The 21,721-nt window shown below is 49.5% G+C and overlaps 1 protein-coding gene and 1 long non-coding RNA gene across 2 annotated transcripts in view; one reads left to right on the top strand and one right to left on the bottom strand.

Annotated features, from left to right (window-relative positions):
- The window catches only part of KDM4B (lysine demethylase 4B), a 137,890-nt gene that overhangs the window by 8,616 nt on the left and 107,553 nt on the right, over window positions 1–21,721 (top strand).
- On the bottom strand, window positions 1,364–2,832 carry LOC118351643 (uncharacterized). Its single transcript, XR_004807382.2, has 2 exons — window positions 2,491–2,832; window positions 1,364–1,713 (listed from the first exon to the last, which is right to left on the bottom strand). It is a non-coding gene; the product is annotated as an uncharacterized LOC118351643 (long non-coding RNA).

Here is a 21,721-nt window from a genome sequence, read left to right as displayed (position 1 = left end):
ACGTAAATGGACTCACACTTCGTGTGGCCTCCTGTGTCCAGTTCCCTCCCCGAGCATCTGTGTGGGGAGGCTTGGCCCATGGGTTTGGGGACAGCCTTGAAGGTGAGGGACAGCCAGAACGTCAGACACGGCGACCCAGCTCACCTGCGGGAGGTGCTCAGGCCACCCTTGGTGTGCACAGTTCTGGACCCCCGTAGTGATCGGTGAGTCCTCGCCTGTCTGCCCTCTTCTTCCTCCAGCCTGAGCTGGCCTGGTGGGTCCCCTGCGGGACCTCTCGCTGCAGAGCCGGGCCTCCCTCCCTGTGTCTGTTCCATGGGGCCTGTGACCCTGGCCCCTACCACTCTGGCTTCTCCATTTCCCGTGTCCTGTAGGTTCACCTCGTGGTTGGTAGGGCTGGGGCCTCCTGGCCTTGAGTCTGCCATGGCTGAGGGCGGAAAGGCCGGTTGCTGCTGGCCAGGTTGGCCGTTCATCTCCCAGGCCTGAGCGGGCCTCCCTGAGAGCTTCATGTGGGGGAAACCCCACTCAGCACCCTCCTTTCTAAGACCTCCCCCTGCAGTCTGGTCAGTGGGTTTTATAAATTTGTATTTATTTATTTACTTATATTTAAAGCTTTTATTTATTTATTCATGAGAGACACAGAGAGGCAGAGACACGGGCAGAAGCAGGCTCCCTGCAGGGAGCCCAGTGCGGGACTTGATCCTGGGACTCCAGGATCACACCCTGGGCTGAAGGCAGATGCTCAACCCCTGAGCCACCCGGGTGTCCCTGGCCGGTGGATTTTAAATTGAGCCACCTCCTTTGGGCCACTTTCCTGGTCTGCCTGGCCCCAGCCTTACCAGAGTTGTGAGTTACCTCTTAGATGCCAGTGACTGGGTTCTAAGTGTCCCCTCCAGGCGTAGTGGCAGCACCACACTGGGCCATTCAGAAATGCCCACCAAACTGGGCTCTCCTGGGGGTGGGAGGGACTTGAGGGGTGTGGGTTGGTAGCAGCACATAGCCGGACAGCCCCCTGCCCCACATGCTTGCCCGGTGCCATCCCTGTGGGGGCAGTGACGCCCACCTGTGTGCCTGTGACTTTCTCTCCCCCTTGGCAGAGGATACTGGTGAGGTGGGGTGTCCTGGGCTCGTGGGAAGTGCCCCGTGGGTACATGCGTAAACACACCCCGGATGTCAGGTGATAAAGCTGGTCCCCCACCTCACGCTGTCTACAAAAACTGACTCCAGAAGACTCAGTGACCAAAATATGAGACCCGGAAAGATGTCTTTCCTAAGGCAGCGCGGCCCAGTAAAGACGCAAAGCAAGCCCCTTGTGCCATTTTTCTAGAAGTCACGTTAGAGAGTAAAGAGAAACAGATGAAACTAATTTGACTAATGTATTTGTATTGAGCCAAAGATACCCCAAATGTTAACATTTCAACATGGAATCAGTATAAAAATAGTTACTGAATTATTTTACGCTCCTTTGTTTTTTGCTTTGTCTTGTTGGTACGGAGTCCTCAACATGCTGGGTGTCTCTCATGCTTGCTGCTGGCCCCCGACAGCCTGGTTATTTGGGGGAACTGCAGTCCCTGGATGAGCTGAGCACTGTGATGGGGTCAGGGGTGCCAGCCGTGGGGGCTCCTGGCCCTTAGTGGAGACTGGCCCCTTCCATCCGCCTCCCGTTCCTGCCCACCTTCCTGGTCCATCAGAGTTTCTGGAGCCGTCTGCCTCTAGCTGGAGAGACGAGACAGAGCCAGTGTAAACCGGCTGTGGCCACTGAGGGGTGAGAGGGGAGGGTGTTGACCCACTGCAGGGGGAGGGGTGCAGCTAAGGGAGAGGTCTTTGTGGGGGCCCGGGGAGGCCCTGAGCCTTTCACGGAGAGGGTAGGAATCAAGCCAGTGTTTGGAGGAGGAGGAGACGGCAGCTGTGGGCCGACCCAGGAGTCAGGACAGCTTGCCCTGGGAAGGGCAGGGGCTGACCCCTGGAGGGCCCGGTACTGGGCTGCTTGAAGTCAAGGCTCTCGAGGTGCAGTGGCTGAGCGAGCCACCCTGGCCTGCAATGCTGCCGCTCACTCCGGGACGTCAGGCCCCACGGCCGTGTCCCGATCCTTCCCGGGCACCCTCGCAGTCCTGCCTCTCATCTTGGACCAGCTGTGAGGGCTGGGAGTCCTGGTGGCCGAGCCCAGGGCAGGACACTTGTGGCATGGATGCTGGCTGTGCTGGGGAGCTGTGGACGTAGCCCCAAGCTGCTCCAGGAACTTGGAATACTGCTTTGGCCCTGGGAAGACCCAGGAGAGAGGCTTGGGTAGAAGTACAGCTCGGAAGTAGCATCGCCAGCTGCAGGCGGTCCTAAATGGCCTGAGGTCTCGAGGCAGGAGAGCCCGAGTGGGGTGGGCAGCTGGCGGCTTGCACCCATGCGCCTGACCTCCTGGGTCTATGTCCTGACCTCCAGAATGGGGACGGCAGCGGAGGTCTGTGCGTCGGGGGGTTGTGAGAAGAACCGAGTCAATACCTGAAAATCTGTTCCCGGAGGAGTTCGGGCCCCAGGACAGCTGTGCTCCGAGGGCATGCCGGGGGGTGCCCAGGACAGCCCGCAGAGGACCTGGGCCCAGCCTCCTGAGCCTTCGGTAGATCACAGTACCGACTTTCCTCTGGGCTTCTGTCTTCCCTTGCCGGTGAATGGAGGCATCGCAACAGAAATTTCTAAAATTCCACAGTGGCCCATGGTTTTCACACCGCTGCTCCGTACTGATGCTGGGTACGGAGCAGCGGTGTGAAAGGTTATTAGAAGGTACTTTGAAAATGAGTTTGTTTTTTCTTCCTCTGGAGCTTCTTTACGGCAATGGGGCAGGTAGGAGGGTTTGGCCGGGGATTTACGGACCAGGAAGCAAGGGCGCTGCTGCCCGGGGAGGCTTGGCCAGAGGCGGCCGGGCCAGAACTCGGAGTCCTGGGGCCTGTTTGTCATGCCTCATTGGATTTTCTCCTCCAGTGAACTTGGGGCTGCCATAAAAATGAACTTGGAGTCTCCAGCCTGGAAGACCGGGGTCCCATGCGAGGGTTCGGTGTGAGCCGGTGGGCTTCACAGAGCAGCCCTGGGTGGGAGAAGCTCTGGTTAGGTTTGGTGCCTCTCGGCTGCCACGGCTGGGGCGCAGGTGTCCTCGGTATGGCCCCTGTGACGCCGGGTACCAGGAGCTGCTGCCTCGGGCTTCCGGCACCTGCTCCTTGAAGCCCCATGTCTCCCTGTATTAACTGACTTGGCCTTTAACCAGAAGAAGGCCTGGGAACTTGGGGGTCAGCCGGGTCATATGGCTGTTTGCCTAACAAGCCTTCCGGACGGGTCTTTATTACAGACATAGCGTATCTTCCCAATAGAAAACTCTGGGCCAACGGGACAAAACCCAACCAGGGAAGGCCTTCTGTAGTCCCTGTGAGTGTCTGACGTGTGTGCAGCCAGACGTTGTGAGGGGCCCTCCGTGTGCTCCAGAGTCCAGGGGTCAGTTTGGGGGTGATAGGATGTCCTCCTTGCCCTGAGGGCTGATGCAGTAGTTGAGGGAAGGGTCCCTGCCGGGGACTGGTCACACGGCCCTGTGACTGCCAGGCAGGGGTCCTGCCACATAGGCTGGGTGCCCGGGAGGCCTGGAGCTCGGTGTGGTCAGGATGGGTGGAGGGCTCCGGCGTGGCCACTGCTGTACAAGCCACCACGGAGAGGTGAGGTCAGAGTGTGCGCCCCAGAGGGCAGGGATCCCCGATGTGTCTGTGCTGCTCGGGTGACCTGGGCTGGCAAGAGTGTGCAACCCCCAGGCCAGAGCTGTCCCTGAGGACTCACACTGGGCCTGGAGAGGAGGGCCGGTGGAGGTTCTCCAGAAACAGCCGGAACCCACCACTCCGTGCCTCCTTGTGTCCGCACTTGGGATGTCCACTCTGGGAAATCAGAAGAGAGAGCTTCCCCAGCTCCACTTGGTCCCCTAAATGCCGGCCTTCCACACTGAGCTGCACGCCCCCTTGCTGGCTCTCGGGTGAGGCTGGCCCAGAGCAGAGATGGCTGTGGTTCCCGGAGAGGGGCCTGGGCAGGGGTCCCGTGGCTGCCCCCTGCCCCCACCCGTGTACAGGAACCCCTGGCAGTCCAGGCAATCAGGAAGACCTCTCCAGGGGATTTTGGAGTCGGGGGACCAGAATCTAGTCCTTGAGACTTGGTTTGGGCCTAGAGCCAGTGCTGAGAATGGCACCCCAGCTCCCAAACCTGCTCTGCCACTGACCTGGGGCGAACAGCGCTGCCTCTCTGGGCCTTGGCACCCTCAGGTGCTCTCCTTGCTGGATGTAAACGGGGTGATGTGTGTTAAGAAGTGCTCAGCACGGGACTGTTATCCCTGGCCACTGAGTTGGTGCTTTGGTGCTTGGGACCAGCTGATTCCACCAGCCCCAACTTTGTAGAAGAGCCTGAAGGCTCGCCACAGCGCTGAGGGCCTGGGAGCTCTCCAGGCTCATTGTGCCAGGCTAGGTGCTAAGTAGCCAGCAAGGAACAAATGGCCCCTGGGTGTTGAAATGGGGGAGTGATTTGACTGGGAAGTACAAGAGGCAGTGCTGGGTGGACAGGAATCTGCTCCAAGGAGGTGACATTTGGGCAGAGATCTGAATGACTCGGAGGTGCCAACCCTGAGGAGCTCTGGAACAAGAAGTTCCAAGCGGAAGAACAAATAGTACGTGCAAAGGTCCTGAGGCGGAAATGAGCTTGGCATGTTTGAGGGTTGGAAGGAGTCCCATGTAGCTGGAACATGATGAGCTAGCCGGAGAGCAGTAAGCCCTGAGGTCTGCAGAAGCCACACCGAGTGGCTCTGCTGCTTAGGCTGCGGTAAGCCAGACCCCAGTAAAGGCAGGGAGAAGCCCGGGGAGCTGATGGTGAAGTCAGAGATTTCTGTGTTTTCAAAGACCCCTCTGGTGGCTCATGGGAGTAAAAGCAGGAGGGAACTCCAGCCGTCAGCCAGTTGGGCTGTGACAGTGGCTCAGGAGGTAGTCTAGTTTGGGGGCAGGAGGACTGGCCTTGGGGGAGATTTCGGAGGCAGCACACCAGGGAGGCCTCATGAGTGGACTGGGTGCATGGGAAGGGATCTGCGCTGACTCCCAGGGTGAAACAGCTGGATTAACCCTGGCCCCATCATTCCTCCCAACTGTGTGACCTTGGGCAAGTCCCTTAACCCTTCGGGGCCTCATCTTCCTTCTTGGTGATCAGTGACATGAGGGTGACCACCTGAGAGGATTGTTGTGATTGGGGAACAGTCGGCAGGGTTCTCCATGGAGGGGCCTGTCTCTGTTTGGATATTTGGATGCTGGGCTTGGATGCTGGGCCCAGAGCAGAAAGTACTGGGGGATGCTGGTTCTTCCTTTTTTTTTTTTTTTCCCTGAGATTTTATTTATTTATTTGAGAGAGAGAGAGAGAGAGAGAGAGCACATGAGAGAGACAGAGCAAGCAGGAGTGGGGGTCAGAGGGAGAGGGAGAAGCAGGCTCCCTGATGCGGGGCTTGATCCCAGGACTCCAGGATCACAACCCGAGTCAAAGGCAAGCGCTTCACAGCCTGAGCCACCCAGGTGCCCCGTGGCTCTTGCTTCTCCCAGGATGACCGGGCAAGGTCAGGAGGATGGAGCTCATCCTGTTGTTTCTGTCAGCCTGTCTTCCTTTCCTTTATTGTTCTCCCTTTTACATTTTCTGGCTTAGAAAGAGTTGAGACCTTGGTGTGAGAGCAGATCATTTTCACCTGGGAACGAGGCCTTTGAAAAGGAGAAACCTCACGTAGAATGCAAGTCTCCTGAAGCTTTCAAAAATTCCCTGACCATGAGCAGTTCAGATTTCCGCTCTGGAATGGTGAGGGCTTGGGGGCGGGTGGGCCCTGGCAGCACTTGTCGCCTTGGCTGAAGGAGAAATGCGGGATGGGAAGTGAGATCCTGGCGCCTGGCAGAGCTCGTTTTAGAGATCATGCGTATTAGGCGACTCTCACATGCTGTTTGGAATACATTATTCAAGGTGGCATTCAGACCATCCTGCGTCTCTTTAGGATCTAGGTTGTGAGAACACTCAGCGGCTCTAGTGGCCTCTCTGGCCGTTGTTTCAGGGAGCGTATGAGACAAAAGGGGCTGAGCCTTGATAATGGCACAGTTTGAAGGGTGTTTGTAGGTCTGGGTGGAGAAGGCCCTTGTTAGTGGCCACTACTGTGTTGGTTCCACGTATTTCACATTTTAAGGGTTTTATTACGAGATTTTGAACACATACAGAGGAATACAGATTAGGATAAAGAAGGCACCTGTCCCTGTCACCCAGCCCCAAACCATCAGTCCATATGATAGTCTGCCCTTCCATCCTGCCATCCATGGCAAAATAGCCCCCATATTATTTTTCTTTTTATTTTTTAAGGATTATAGATTCCCAAGAAGTTGCAGGAATAATACAGAGAGGTTGCCTGAGTGGCTGAGTCAGTTAAGCATCTGACTTTGGCTCAGGTCATGATCTCAGGGTCCTGGGATCGAGCCCCACATTGGGCTCCACGCTCAGCAGGGAGTCTGCTTCTCCTCTGCCCCTCCCCCAGGTCGTATTCTCTCCCTCAAATAAATAAAATCTTTTTAAAAAATGGTATGAAGAGGTCCCGTGTACTCTTCACCCGCCTTCTCCCAGTGGTCACATTTTACATAACCATAGTCCATTGTCAGACTAAGAAATTGACTTTGGCATAATATGTCCTGGGCCTTGCTAGAGTTCCAGCAGTTTTATTGTGCACACACTTTATTTTTTAAAAGATTTTATTTATTGAGGGAGAGGGAGAGTGTGAGCACGAGCAGGGGGAGGGGCAGAGGGAGAAGCAGACTTCTCGCTGAGCAGGGAGCCCTATGCGGGGCTCAATCCCAGGACCTTGGGACCGTGACCTGAACCGAAGACAGAGGCTTAGCCGACTGAGCCCCCCAGCTGCCCCCGTGCACTCACTTTTTTGTATGTTAGTGACATCAGCTGCATGGATTTGTGTAACCCCCTTCATGCTCAAGATACAGAGCTGTCCGTCAATAGGAACAAGCTTGCTTGTGCTTCCCCTTTGGAGTTACCCCCCGCCCCACTCCCGCCCCGGGTCCCTGCAGCCATTGATCTGTTCTCCTCTATAATCTAGTCATTTCGGGAATGTTGTGGAATCATACATCACGTGTCGCCTTTGGGGACTGGCTTTGTTTACTTCTCACCCATCCAGGCTGTTGCCTGTATCAGTTGTTCATTGCTTTTCATTGCTCAGTAGCTTTCCACGCCAGTATTATTTTATAATCCTTTGTACTTCTCTAGGGTGAGTGGTAGTGGTGGCATCTCATCTTTTAGTCCCAGTTTTAGCAACCTGAATCTTTTATTTCTTGATTGGTCTACCTAAAGGTTTATTAATTTGGGTGATCTTGGGGCACCTGGGTGACTCAGCGGTTGAGCATCTGCCTTCAGCCCAGGGTGTGATACCCGGGTCCTGGGATCAAGTCCCGCATCGAGCTCCCCATAGGGAGCCTGCTTCTCCCTCTGCCTGTGTCTCTGCCTCTCTCTCTATGTCTCTCATGAATGAATAAATACATAAATCTTTAAAATTATTTTGATTTTTTTCATGGAACCAACCCTTGCTTTATTTGCTCTTACTCTGTTCATTTCTGGTCTAATCTTTATTATTTCCTTCTTAATGATTGCTTTAGGTTTAGTTTGCTCTTATTCCAGGACCTTAAGGTACAAATTTCGATTATTGATTTGCGAGCTTTCTCCTTTTCATCGAGACAGTGGGGACTTCCCTCTAAGCACTGCTTCTGTGTCCTGTAAGTCTTGGTTTAGTGTGTCTTTGTATTCATTCACTTCAAAGTGTTTTCTAATTTCGCTTGTGATTTCTTCTCTTACCCATTGGTTATTTAAGAGTGTGTTTTTTAGGGGCTCATGGGTGGCATAGTTGGTTAAGCCCCTGACTCTTGGTTTCAGCTCAGGTCATGATCTCAAGTTCAGGGATCAAGTCCTGCATGGGGCTCCGTGCTCAGCGAGGAGTCTCCCTGACTCTCCTCCTTTCTCTCAGCTGTACGCATGCATGCTATGCTCTCTCACTCTCTCTCAAATAAATAAATACATCTTAAGGAAAAAAGAGTATTTTTTAAAATTTCCACATATTTGTAAAGAATTTGTAAATTCTTTATGCTACTGATTTCTAATTTTTAATGTGGTCAGAGAACCTACTTTCTATGATTTGAATTCTTGTTAATTTAATGAGGCTTGTTTTATAGTCTAACATATGGTCTGTCTTGGAGAACATTTCATAGGAACTGAGAAGAAAGTATATTTTACTGCTCTTAGCGGGGGTTCTCTACAGATGTCTGTTGGTTTGGAGTGTTGCTCAAGGCTTTCCTTTCTTTGTTGTTTCTGCCTGGTTGTCTTATTCGTTGTCGAAGGTAGGATATTACTGTCTCCAACTATTATTGTTGAAATGTCTATTTGTCCCTCATTTCCATCAGTTTTTGCTTCATGTATTTTGGGATTTGTTATTAGGTGCATGTAAGTTGAAAATTGCTATATCTTCCTGATGGATTGGCCCTTTTAACATTATAAAATGTCTGTCTTTAACATTTTTGTTTTATTTATTTATTTTTTAAAAATATTATTTATTTATTCATGGGAGTCACAGAGAGAGAGAGAGAGAGGCAGAGACACAGTAGGAGGGAGAAGCAGGCCCCATGCAGGGAGCCCGATGTGGGACTTGATCCTGAGACTCCCAGGACCATGCCCTGGGCCAAAGGCAGGCACTAAACCACTGAGCCATCCAAGGATACCCCCCCCCTTTTTTTTAGAGTGATTTTGTGTGATATTAGTATAATAACTCGAGTTTTCTTTTGAGATGACATACAGATTTTTATTTATTATTTTTTAAATTTGAATTCGGCATGTAATGTATTAGTTTCAGGCATAGATGTCTGTGATTCATCAGTCCTGTATAATGCCCTGGGCTCATGACATACGGCTCCAGTATTCTTATAGTTGCTGTTTGCATGGTATATCTTTTCCATCCTTTTATTTGCAACCTGCTTATATCTTTGAATCTAAAGAGTGTCTTCTATGACAGCATATAGTTGGGCTTGTTTTGTTTTTTCCAGTTTGGCAATCTCGGTCTTTATTTATTTAAAGATTTTATTTATTTATTTGGCAGAGAGAGATTGCATGTGCATGCACAAGCAGGGAGAGTGGCAGGCAGAAGGAGAGGAAGAAGCAGGCTCTGATGTGGGGTCAACCCCAGGACCCTGAGATCATGACCTGGGCAGAAGGCAGACACTTCACTGACTGAGCCACCTGGGTACCCCCTCTGTCTTTTATTTAAGTTTTTGTTTAAATTCCAGTTAACATACAATATAATATTAGTTTCAGGTTTAGAATTTAGGGATTTGACACTTGAATACAACACCCAGTGATCGTCACAAGTGTGCTCTTTAATCCCCATCACCTGTTTCATCCATCCCCACCCACCTCGCTTCTGGTCACCATCAGTGTAGTTTGTTCTCTATACTTAGGTGTCTGTTTCTTGGTTTGCCTCTCTCTATTTTCCCTTTGCTCACTTGTTTTGTTTAAGTTCCATATAGGAGTGAAATCATACAGTGTTTCTCTTTCCTGACTGACTTATTTCACTTAGCACAATACACTCTAGCTCCATCCATGTCATTGCAAATGGCAATATTTTATTCTTTTTTGCAGCTGCATAATATTCCACTGTATATGTGTATATAGGCATCACATCTGCTTTATCCATCCATAGTGGATGGACACTTTGGCTGTTTCCATAGTTTGGCTATTGTTGATAATGCTGCTATAAACATCCCTTCGGGTATTTTTGTATTCTTTGGGGTTAAACATCTAGTTCTATTTTTAACTTTTTGAGGAAATTCCATACCGTTTTCCAGAGCAGCTGCACTGGTTTGTATTCCCACCGACAGTGTAAGAGGGTTTCCTTTTCTCCACATCCTCGCCAACGTCTGTTGTTTCTTGTATTGTTGATTTGAGCCATTCTGACAGGTGTGAGGTGGTATCTCATCGTAGTTTTGATTTACATTTCCCTGCTGATAAATGGCGATGAGCATCTTTTCATGCGTCTGTTGGCCATCTGTATGTCTTCTTTGGAAAAACGTCTGTGCTTGTCTTCTGCCCATTTTAAAATTTGATTATTCATTTTTTGGGTGTTGAGTTTAAGAAGTTCTCTACATATTTTGGATACTAACCCTTTATTGGATATATCATTTGCTAATATCTTCTCCCATTATGTAGGTTGTCTTTTAGTTTTGTTGGTTTCCGTTGCTGTGCGGAAGCTTTTAATTTTATTTATTTTTATTTTTTAAGTTTTTAAAATATTTCACTTATCTTGAGGGAGTGAGCATGTGCATGAACGAGGGAGGGGCAGAAGAAGAGAAGCAGACTCTCTGCTGAGCAGGAAGCCTGACGCGGGCTTGATCTCACGATCCCAAGATTACGACTTGAGCCAAAGTCACAGTCAGACACTCAACCCACTGAGCGATCCAGTTACCCCGAAGCTATTTATTTTTATTCTTTAAAGATTTTATTTTTTCAGGGATCCCTGGGTGGCTCAGCGGTTTGGCGCCTGCCTTCGACCCAGGGTGTGATCCTGGAGTACCAGGATCAAGTCCCACATCGGGCTCCCCATAGGGAGCCCGCTTTTCCCTCTGTCTGTGTCTCTGCCTCTGTGTGTGTGTGTGTGTCTCCTATGAATGAATAAATAAAATCTTCAAAAAAAAAAAGATTTATTCATTCATGAGAGACACAGAGCGAGAGAGGGAGAGACACAGGCAGAGGGAGAAGCAGGCTCCCTGTGGGGAGCCCGGTGTGGGATTTGATCCCAGGACCCCGGGTTCACACCCTGAGCCGAAGGCAGATGCTCAACCACTGAGCCACCCAGGTGCCCTTGAAGCTTTTTATTTTGATGAAATCCCAATAGTTTATTTTTGCTTTTGTTTCCCTTGCCTTTAGAGATGTGTCTAGTAAGAGGTTGCTATGGCCGATGTCAAAGTTCTGTGTTCTCCTCTGGGATTTTGTTGGTTTCCTGTCTCACATTTAGGTCTTTCATCCATTTTGAGTTTATTTTTGTGTCTGGTGTAAGAAAGTGGTCCAGTTTCATTCTGAATGTGGCTGCCCACTTTTCCCAACACCATTTGTTGAAGAAACCGTCTTTTTCCCATTGGATATTCCTTCCTGTTTTGTCAAAGATTAGTTGAACGTCTAGGTGTGGGTTCATTTCTGGGTTTTCTATTCCATTCTGTTGATCTATGTGTATTTTTGTGCCAGTGCCACACTGTTTTGATGACAACAGCTTTGTAATATAACTTAAAGTCTGGAATTGTGACGCCTTCAGCTTTTTCATTTCTAAGGTTGCTTTGGCTATTCAGGGTCTTTGGCTATATAGTTCCATCCAAATTTTAGGATTGTTTGTTCTAGCTCTGTGAAAAATGCTGGTGGTATTTTGATAGTGATTGCATTAAATGTGTAGATTGCTTTGGGTAGTATAGACATTTTAGCTATGTTTGTTCTTCTAGTCTATGAGCATGGAATGTCTTTCCATTCGTTTGTGTCAGCTTCTGTTTCTTTCATCAGTGGTCTGTAGTTTTCAGAGGACAAACCTCTTTGGTTAGGTTAATTCCTAGTTTCTTATTTGGGGTGCAATTATAAATGGGATCAATTTCTTAATTTCTTCTTCTGCTTTATTACTGGTGTAGACAAATACAACAGATTTCTGTACATTGATTTTTGTATCTTGTAACTTTCCTGGATTCATGTATCCGTTCTAGCAATTTTTGGGTGGAATCTTTTGGGTTTTCTATATAGAGTATTATGTCATCTGGAAACAGTGAAAATTCTACTTCTTTATTGATTCGGATGCCTTTTTATTTCTTTTTTGTTGTCTGGTTGCTGAGGCTAGGATTCCAGTGCTATGTTGAAATGATAACATTGGTGAGGATAGGCATCCCTGTTTTATTCCTGACTGTAGGACAATCTCTGTCTTTTTTTTTTATTTCTTTTTTAAAGATTTTATTTATTCATGAGAGACACACAGAGAGAGGCAGAGACACAGGCAGAGGAGGAAGCAGGCTCCATGCAGGGAACCTGACGTGGGACTCGATCCCAGGTCTCCAGGATCAGGCCCCGGGCTGAAGGTGGCGCTAAACCGCTGAGCCACCTGGGCTGCCTTTTTTTTTTTTTTTTTTAAAGAGTTTATATATTTATTTATGAGAGACACACAGAGAGGCAGAGACATAGGCAGAGGGAGAGGGAGCCTGATGCAGGACTCGATCCCAGGACCCCGGGATCATAACCTGAACCAAAGGCAGACGCTTAACCACTGAGCCACCCAGGTGCCCCCAGTCTCTGTCCTTCGATTGGACTATTTAATCCAACCACGTTTAATGTCATTATTGATATAGTTGGGTTTACATTTCTGATTTTCCTTTTGCTTTCTATCTTCTTTGGTTCTTCTCCTTTACTACCGCCTTTTGCATTACTGCAATTTTCTACTGTAATGTTTTAATTCCTTTAATGATTTTTTCTCTGTATTTTTTGAATTATATTCTAGTGGCTGCCCTAGGTCTTAACATACACGTCTTATCAGAATTTCCAGTATTATATGAAGCAAATCTATGCTGGTTCCATTTGTTTTTGTTTTTGTTTTTGTTTTTTTTTTAATTTTTTAATTTATTTATGATAGTCACAGAGAGAGAGAGAGAGAGAGAGAGAGAGAGAGAGGCAGAGGGAGAAGCAGGCTCAATGCACCAGGAGCCCGATGTGGGATTCGATCCCGGGTCTCCAGGATCGCGCCCTGGGCCAAAGGCAGGCGCTAAACCGCTGCGCCACCCAGGGATCCCTGCTGGTTCCATTTGAACTGAGCTTCCTCACGATTAAGTTCACTTGATCAATGAAAGAGCGTGGGTTTTTCAGGGGCGCTGATAGGTCTGCCTGCCTGCATGGTGCCCGTCTTTTGTCCATTCCTCCTCCCACTTGGTGAGATGAGCTCGGTGTTGAAGCCCTCTTACAGCTGTTTATACCTGAAAGTATTTGTGAGGCTCGGCCTTGGGAAGGCCCTGACTCTCTGTCATCACCCTGTCTGTGGTTTTGGCTTCTTCTCCGTTGCCCCATCTAAGCTGACTACTTTGTGGCTCTGATCCTGTCACAGGATTCCAAATCTGGGTCAGCGTGTCACGCCCACTTGTGGGCAGGCAGGTCTTTGGTCTTGAAGGCGTGCCTGGTACCCAGCCTAGAGACCAGTCTGCGGAAGGTCAACAGAGTGGAGGGGTTGTCACCTGGCAGTTAACCGACCCTTTCTGGGAGAGCCTAGGAGGGCAGCCAGTGTGGCAGTGTCAGGATGGCACCAGGCAGGGAACCAGGCACGGACGATGCAGGTGGCCACCGTGTTCTGGGTACATTCAGTTGAAGCTTCCAACCAGCACCAAAGTGTTGATCCGTCTTCAGGGAGCTATGATGTGTTCATTTTCTGGCTGGATTTTTTTTTAAATTTATTTATGATAGTCACAGAGAGAGAGAGAGAGGCAGAGACACAGGCAGAGGGGGAAGCAGGCTCCATGCACTGGGAGCCCGACGTGGGATTCGATCCCGGGTCTGCAGGATCGCGCCCTGGGCCAAAGACAGGCGCCAAACCGCTGTGCCACCCAGGGATCCCTGGATTTTTTTAAATAGCAGCTTTATTAAGTAGAGTTCCCATGCCATACATTCACCCTTTTAATGTGTACAATTCAGCGGTCATGGGTCTCTCTATGAGGCGGTGGATTGCTCATGACCGTGTGATGTCAGAACTTTTCCACCCCCCACCAGGGAAACCCCTCATACATTTTAAATAGTCATGCCCCTCCCCCTTCCCCACCCCTGCAACCACTCTGCTCTTTCCCATCCATCGATGAGCCCATTGTGGACGTGTAACACACGTGGACTCACACACCGTGGGGCCTTCTGTGTCTGGTTCCCTCCCTGAGCATTGTGGGCTCAGGGTCCGTCCTCGGGGTGGTGTGTCTGGGCACCTGGCTGCTGTTCGTGGCTGAGGGATGTGCCCACATATGGAGGGACACACAGTGTGTATCCGCTCACCCACTGATGGACAGTGGATTGTTTGCACTGTTTGGCCATTATGAATGCCAGTGATGCATAATAGGAACATTCCCATGCCGGTTTTTGTGTGAACGCATGTTTTCATTGTTCTTGGAGTAGAATTGCTGGTCATATGGAAGCTTCATGTTTAACACTTGAAGAAACTTCCAGATTGTTTTCCAACATGGCTGCACCGTGTTGCAGTCCCAACCAGTAGTGTATGCAGGCTCCAGTTTGGCTAGGGATTTGAAATTTCAATTAGGTAGAGGATGGGGAACTGTCATCATTTGGGAGGATGGTTCAATCCCAGGACACTTTGCCTCTTTCCCCTCAGATTGGTTCCTGTCTACCGGGAGGGACCAACCGGTTGGCCTGCTGGAGGGATGGTACCTCTGGGTGTCAGGCACAGCTCTCGAGGTGGGCTCTAAGTACCCCTTGTTTTTTTTTTTTTTTTTAAAATTTTTTTTTTTTATTTTATTTATGGTAGTCAGAGAGAGAGAGAGAGAGAGAGAGAGAGAGAGGCAGAGACACAGGCAGAGGGAGAAGCAGGCTCCATGCACCGGGAGCCCGACGTGGGATTCGATCCCGGGTGTCCAGGATCGCGCCCTGGGCCAAAGGCAGGCGCTAAACCGCTGCGCCACCCAGGGATCCCTACCCCTTGTTTTTATAGGGGTCAGTGTATTATCACTAAGGACAGAAGTCTGTGAGTTACAGATGTCCCCCGAGCCTGCCCCCCAGAGATAACCGTCCCTGGCATCTTGGCCAAGGCGCTCCTGGTCATTGGCTGCCTATGCCTTCACTGTTACAGGGGCGTGTGTGCTATTCATTTATTCATTCATTTAAGGATTTTATTTATTCACTCATGAGAGACAACATAGAGAAGTAGAGACACAGGCAGAGGGAAAAGCAGGCTCCATGCAGGGAGCCCGATGTGGGACTCGATCCCGGACCCTGGGGTCATTCCCTGGGCCAAAGGCAGATACTCAACCACTGAGCCACCCAGGGGTCCCCACTTTTCTCTTTAGATTGCATGTGTTTTTTAATTTTTGAGCCATGCTGCAGTGAACATCCTTGCTGCCGTTTCTTTGAGGCGAGCTTCTGTGAGTGCGGACGCCTTTTACATCCTGAACCATGTTGCTCCGTCGTCCCAGGAAGATGGTCGTGTTGATGCTCCCACGGTGGCTGGAGGCTCCCGTCATACAGGGGACGGCCCCAGCTTCTGTCTGTCCTTATCACTGTCACCTCCTAGTCGCCTTTTTTTTTTTTTTTTTTTTGAACTGCCAGTTCATGGCACGGCCCACCATTAAACTGGGTGTTTATATTTGCTCTTGACTTGCAACAGGATTTCTCAAATTATTTCATGTCTTTGAACCAGGCTGTTCTTTCGGGGGCGTCCCAGGCACTGTGGGCGCTGAGCAGTTTCCCTGGCCCCACTCCAAGATGCCAGGTGCACCCAGCCCCCGTGTGACAGCCATGGGTGTCCCCAGATGTTGTCCAGTGTGCCCTGGGGGCTGGATCGCTTCTGGTTGAGAAGCAGTGTTTTCTATCCTTTCCTGTGTTAGGGCTGTTAGCACTCTTTGGTGTCACATGTTTTTTTTTTCTCAGTTTCTCATTTATCTTTCAGCTTTATTTTTGATGTGTTGATACATAAAATGTTTTCAAGGTTATCGCCAAATTTGTCTTTTCCTTTAAAGCTCCTGGTCCTGTGACCTCCTTGGAGAGGTCTCCCCGCCCCAAGATTATAAAGACTTTGGCCTGTGTTTTCCTGCTTGCACTTTTTTTTTTTTTTAAAGATTTTTCTTATTTATTTATTTATTTGAGAGAGAGCAAGCTAGAGAGTGAGAGAACGTGATGGAGTGGGGGGTGGGAGGGAGAGGGGCAGATGGAGGGGGAGAAGCAGACTCTGTTGAGCAGGGATCCCAATGCCAGACTCAATCCCAGGACCCTGGGATCATGGCCTGAGCCGAAGGCAGACTTTTAACAGGCTGAGCCCCCAGGTGCCCCTCCTTACACTCTTATGGAGTTCATGAAGACCTGCAGTCTAGAAGCTTCAGGGCAGAAGCGAGCTCTGTGTCTCCCATGTGTCTCCCTGGTGGTCTGCGTGGGCTGGTGATTCATGTAGAGTTTGGCTGCCCTGTCCCCAGCTGTGTGGTCTCAGACAAGTCCCTCTACCACCCCAGGCTCCGTTTCCCCATCTGTGAAATGGGCTGCGATGACGGTACCTGCTTTCTGGGGTTGGGGCTGATCAGACATGCCAAGCATTTGGAGCTGGGCCCCCACGAGGGTTAGCCGTGCCTTCATCGTGGGCCCCTTCCCCTGCACTGTTCATCTTCAGCCCTAGCACGGGCTGCAAGGGAGGGCCCAGGGCCAACTCCAGAGGGAAGGTGGTGTTCAGAGAGGCCAGCAAACCTGTCCAGGCTCCCCAGGGCCACGAGGGAGGAGCAGTTTTTCTCTAGGCGTGTAGCTTGTGCACCTCTGCATTGTCCAGCCCTGGCTGTGCCCAGCGCCTGTGTGCAAATTATAGGGCACATGTGCAGAGACATAGGACAATTATTTTGTTAATGATCATGGTTTTATTATTTTATTTTTATTTTATTATTTTTTTAATGATCCTGGTTTTAAATGGTGAATTATGGAACATCTAAGACCTTTCTATACAAATAAAAAATGGACTGGTGTGTTGAGCAGCTGCCAGGATTCTGGCTACGCAGGGAGCTTGGTTGGGGGCCGCCAAGGATGCTGGCATCTGGTCCTCTGTGTGGGTCCAGCCCCTTGCCCGTGGCCGTGAGCCAGGGGGACAGGTGGCCTTTGCCTGTGCTGCTTCCCTGATCCTGTGGAGCCCAGTCAAGATGAAGGTGGCCTGGCGGACCCAGTGCTTGTCCCTGACGCTCCACGCCAGTGCTGGCAGCCATGCCCACGGCCCTCCGGGACTCCGTGGCCTTTTGTCCAAGCACTCCCTCCTCTTTTTTATTTTTCCAATCCAAGTGTTTCCTTTTTATTTTTTGTCATGCAAGCTGTCAGAGACATAATTTCAGATTTACAGGAAAGTTGCGGGAATAACACAAAGAATTCCTGGATGCGTTTTACCCACTTCCCTGGGTGTTACTGTTTTGCTCACCTGCCCTATTCCTTCTCTCTCTCCACATTTCTCCTGAACTGTTTCAGAGAGAGATGCCCCTTTACCTCTAAATTCTTCAGTGTTGAGCTCTTCCAGACAAGGGGTTCTCTTATCAAATCATCAAAATCAGGAAATGAATTCTCACAATTCTCAAAAGAGAGTCCAGGATCACACAGCGTATTCAGTTGTCAAGGCTGCTTTGGTTGCTTTTAATCTGGAACAGTTCCTGAGTCTGTGTTTGGAGTTCATGACTTTGACATTTGGGAGGGGACAGGCTGGTTATCCTGCGGGATGTCCCTCAATGTGGGCTTGTCTCATGGTTTCACATGGTTACATGCTTCTGGCAGGAATATCCTGGAAGTAACCTTGTGTCCTTAGAACGTTGTATCCGGAGGCCCCTGGTGTCAATTTGTTCCATTTCTGGTGGTGGTAACCTCCATCCATGGTGAAGGGGGTTTCTCTACCCTAAAGTTACTATTTTCCAATTTGTATTTGGTAAGTTTCTTGTGGGGAGGTACTCTGAGACCATGTGGACACCTTGTAATTCCTCCAGCATCCAGGGCTGATTTTAGCATCCTTGCTCTTAGCCATGATGGATTCTGGCCAAGGGGCGATTGTCTGATTCCATCATTCCTTTTATGTTCGTTAATTGGCTTTCTGCTGTAAGCACCAGCTAGCTGTCTCTTCTTCCCCATTTGTTTATGTGTGTGTGGCCTCTTACCTGACTCAGTAGCTTATAATCTGTTGCTGTCATGTGTTTGGTTGCTCCACTGGTCCCAAATTTATCCAGAGGGCGAGCCCCTTCATGCTGGCTCGAGTCTTGTGGCGTGTCCTCATCATTCCCGGGTGCTTCCTAACTGTGAAAGACGTGAGTGTTCCAGGCCCATCTGCTACACTCCTTCCTGCCCCTGCTCCGGGGTTGACCACTTCTCCAGAGAGCATTGGTTCTTTGTGTGCACAGTGGTATTTAGAAACCAAGATCTGGGTGTTCAGTGTGCTCATTGTCACTGGGGTGTCTTTGCTTCTAGGCCCTCTTACTGGCCAGAGCTGGGCATAAATACACATGTGCATATATTAGCATTCCTGTGTGTACATATGTGTATCACACACACACACACACACACTCAGACATTTATGCTTCAGTCACCCACTGATGCCCATGAGTTCACACTGACACTTCCAGTCCCAGCCACACCCCCCATGCTCCTTGTTGCCTTCTTCCGTCCTTGTTTATAAGAGCCTGCTTCTGACAGCAGCAACCCACTTCATCACCAACAGTAAAAGAAGCCTGTGGAGTAGAAGTTAGTAATTTGCTGTACCTTTATTTCCAAGGCATATTGTTCCAACATTGTGTTTATTTAAAAAAAATTTTTTTTAAGTTTAAAAAAGATATTTATTCATGAGATATTCAGAGAAAGAGGGAGAGACATAGGCAGAGGGAGAAGCAGGCTCCCTATGGGGAGCCCGATGCAGGACTCGATCCCAGGACCCTGAGCCACCCAGGTGTCCCCCCCCCCACCAAATTGTGTTTAAACGTGGCCTGAGTGAATTCTTCCTTTTCCTCTTTACTGTGGTTATAGTATTACCTGAAATATGCTTTATTTGTTTCTATTTTGTATGTGTTGTAGAATTCCCTTCCTATCCAATTCTCGTTGATTTCATTCATTTGTTAATTCATTCATTCATTCATTTATTCATTCATTCATTCGGTGGGACATTAGCATGGTTCCAAGTCAGGACTGTGCAGAAAGGTATCTGGAGAGAAGTGTCCTCACTCCTCCCCACAGGGAGCAATCTCACTAGTCCCTGGCTTATGTTTTCTTTTATTTCCGCTTTTTTTACACAAAGGGTGGCATGGTGGGATCTCTCTTGAACTTTACTCTTTTTACTGAAGGGCACATCCTGGAAACCACTTCACCTGGCTGTGGAGGTGTCTGCCGTGGGGTGCAGCACAGCTAACTCAGCCTCTCCTGTAGATGGGAATTTAGTTTGTTTCCAGTATTTTACAGATGCAAGTGGTGCTGCAGTGAATGCCCTTGTGTAGTATTTTTGTATTCATGGAAGAGTATCTTCAGGGTAGATTTCTAGCAGTGAGATTGCTGTGTCAAGAGTTAAGTGTCAGTGTGTTTTGTCAGCTTCTCTCCAGTTCCCTTCCAAAGGGTGGTATGAGTTTACTCCCATCGGCCCTGTGGTGTGACAGATCTGGTCCCCACAGCCTTCCGGCAAGATGGGCTCTTCTATTCAGAGTTATCTGCTATTCTGAGAGGTGTGACACATGGGGTCTCAATGTGGTTTTAACTAGCATTTCTGGAATGATGAGGGAGGCTGAGCAGTAAGTATTTCATATGTCAGAGGCCATTTTTATATCTTTTCTGTGAATTGCCTGTTCATGCTTTTCACCCTTTTTTTCAATTGAATTTTTAAAAAAATTTTTTTTTTCTTTAAGATTTTATTTATTTATTCATGATAGTCACACACACACAGAGAGAGGGGCAGAGACATAGGCAGAGGGAGAAGCAGGCTCCATGCAGGGAGCCCGATGTGGGATTCGATCCCGAGTCTCCAGGATCGCGCCCTGGGCCAAAGGCAGGCGCCAAACCGCTGCGCCACCCAGGGATCCCTCAATTGAATTTTTTACCCCTATCCCCCCAACTTTTCAAACTTTAATATACTTTAGGGAGATGAGCCCTTTGTGCTATGTTTGTAAATATTTGCTCTGAGTTTCCCAGTTGCATTCTGACTTAAATAAAGCTATCCTTTTTTTTTTTTCTTTTTTTTTTAAGAGAGCAAGCACAAGAGCTGGGAGGGGCAGAGGGAGAGGGAGAAGCTCAAGCTGACTCTGTGCTAAGCATAGAGGCCAGAGGCCAAAGCAGGGTCGATCTCACAACCCTGAGCCGAAATAAAAGGTGGATGACTGGGCAGCCCAGGTGGCTCAGTGGTTTAGCGCTGCCTTTGGCTCAGGGTGTGATCCCGGAGACCTGGGATTGGGTCCCACGTCAGGCTCCCTGCAAGGAGCCTGCTTCTCCCTCTGCCTGTGCCTCTGCCACTCTTCTCTCTCTCTGTGTCTCTCATGAATAAATAAATAAAATCTTAAAAAAAAAAGTTGGATCCTTAACCGACTGAGTCACCTAGGCGCCCCTGCAATTTGGCTTTTTAATGGTGGCTTTGTGTGTGTATGTTGTTGTTGTTGTTTTGCCCTGAAGAAGAATGTGTGTTTTAAAATATTTTTTTTCAAGATTTTATTTATTCATGAGAGACAGAGAGGCAGAGACACAGGCAGAGGGAGAAACAGGCTCCCTGCAGGGAGCCCGATGTGGGACTGGATCCCGGGACCCCAGGATCATGCTCTGAGCCAAAGGCAGATGCTCAACCCCTGAGCCACCCAGGCGTCCCTAAAATAATTTTTTTATTTTTTTATTTTTTTATTTTTTTTCCTAAAATAATTTTTGACATAGTCAAGTTTATGGATCTTTCTTTTTTTATTGCCTCTGGAGTTGGAGGGGAATTCACCATGTGTTTTTCCAGTGCTCATATGGTCACATACTTTACAAGCTGACCCCTCATCCATTCGGAGTTCATTCTTGCAGGTGGTGTGAGGTACGGGTCTGACTGTCTTTTCCCAAATTTTTGCCCAGTTGTCCTGGCGCTGTTGATTGAAAGTCCCCCCCTTAAGTGCTGTGAGATGCCACTCTTGGCTCCCTCCCTCCCTGATCTGTGACCCCCAGCCACCTCCAGGTCACCATTGGGAAAGCCATGTGCACGCTCCTTCCCTTGCAACATGTGAAGTGTGCCTGGCATGTCCCGCAGACATATCGCCTCCAGGCATCTCATGGTTCCCAGCACCTAGCTGGGACCTTTCCCAGTCTGGGCGCTCCCTCCGAGGTCTTTATTTACCCCGCTGCCCCCCTCCCCCATGCTGCTGGGTGCCAGGTTGTTGGCAGCCTTTCATGCCCCAGACCCTGCAGAGGAAGGTCTTCTTGAGGAGTCTGTGTGGATGGGCAGGCTGTGTGTCCCAAACATGAAGGCTGAAAGGCAGCTGCCTGGAAGGAGGTGGGTGTTTTCTAAAAAAAAGAGGTGCTGCCGGATTGTCCTTCAGAGACCACCTGCATGGCTGCTGGGAGCGTGGATGGGTGAGGGCACCTCACCAGCTGCCATGTCATCAGACCTGCCTTCTTTGCCTCTGTGAGCCACTTAAAGGACCGGGTCCAGAGGGGTGCCTGTGTGGCACAGTCGGATGACTTTTGGTTTCAGCTCAGGTTGTGATCTTGGGGTTGTGAGATTGAGCCCTGCATCGGGCTCCATGCTCAGCGTGGAGTCTGCTCGAGATTCTCTCTCCCTCCTGCTCGGGCTCTCTCTCTCCTGCCCCTGCCCCTCCTGCTCGGGCTCTCTCTCTCTCCAGGCCCAGAAGAGCTACCATTTGTTGAGGGTTTATGGTGTGCCAGGGATTCCTTTAAATGCCTCCGTCAGGGGATCCCTGGGTGGCGCAGCGGTTTAGCG

Source organism: Canis lupus, chromosome 20 (genome assembly GCF_003254725.2).
Source record: "Canis lupus dingo isolate Sandy chromosome 20, ASM325472v2, whole genome shotgun sequence".
NCBI classification, from domain to species: Eukaryota; Metazoa; Chordata; class Mammalia; order Carnivora; family Canidae; genus Canis; species Canis lupus.
The sequence above is the reverse complement of the archived record's forward strand: the minus strand, read 5'-3'. Positions and strand labels throughout refer to the sequence as shown.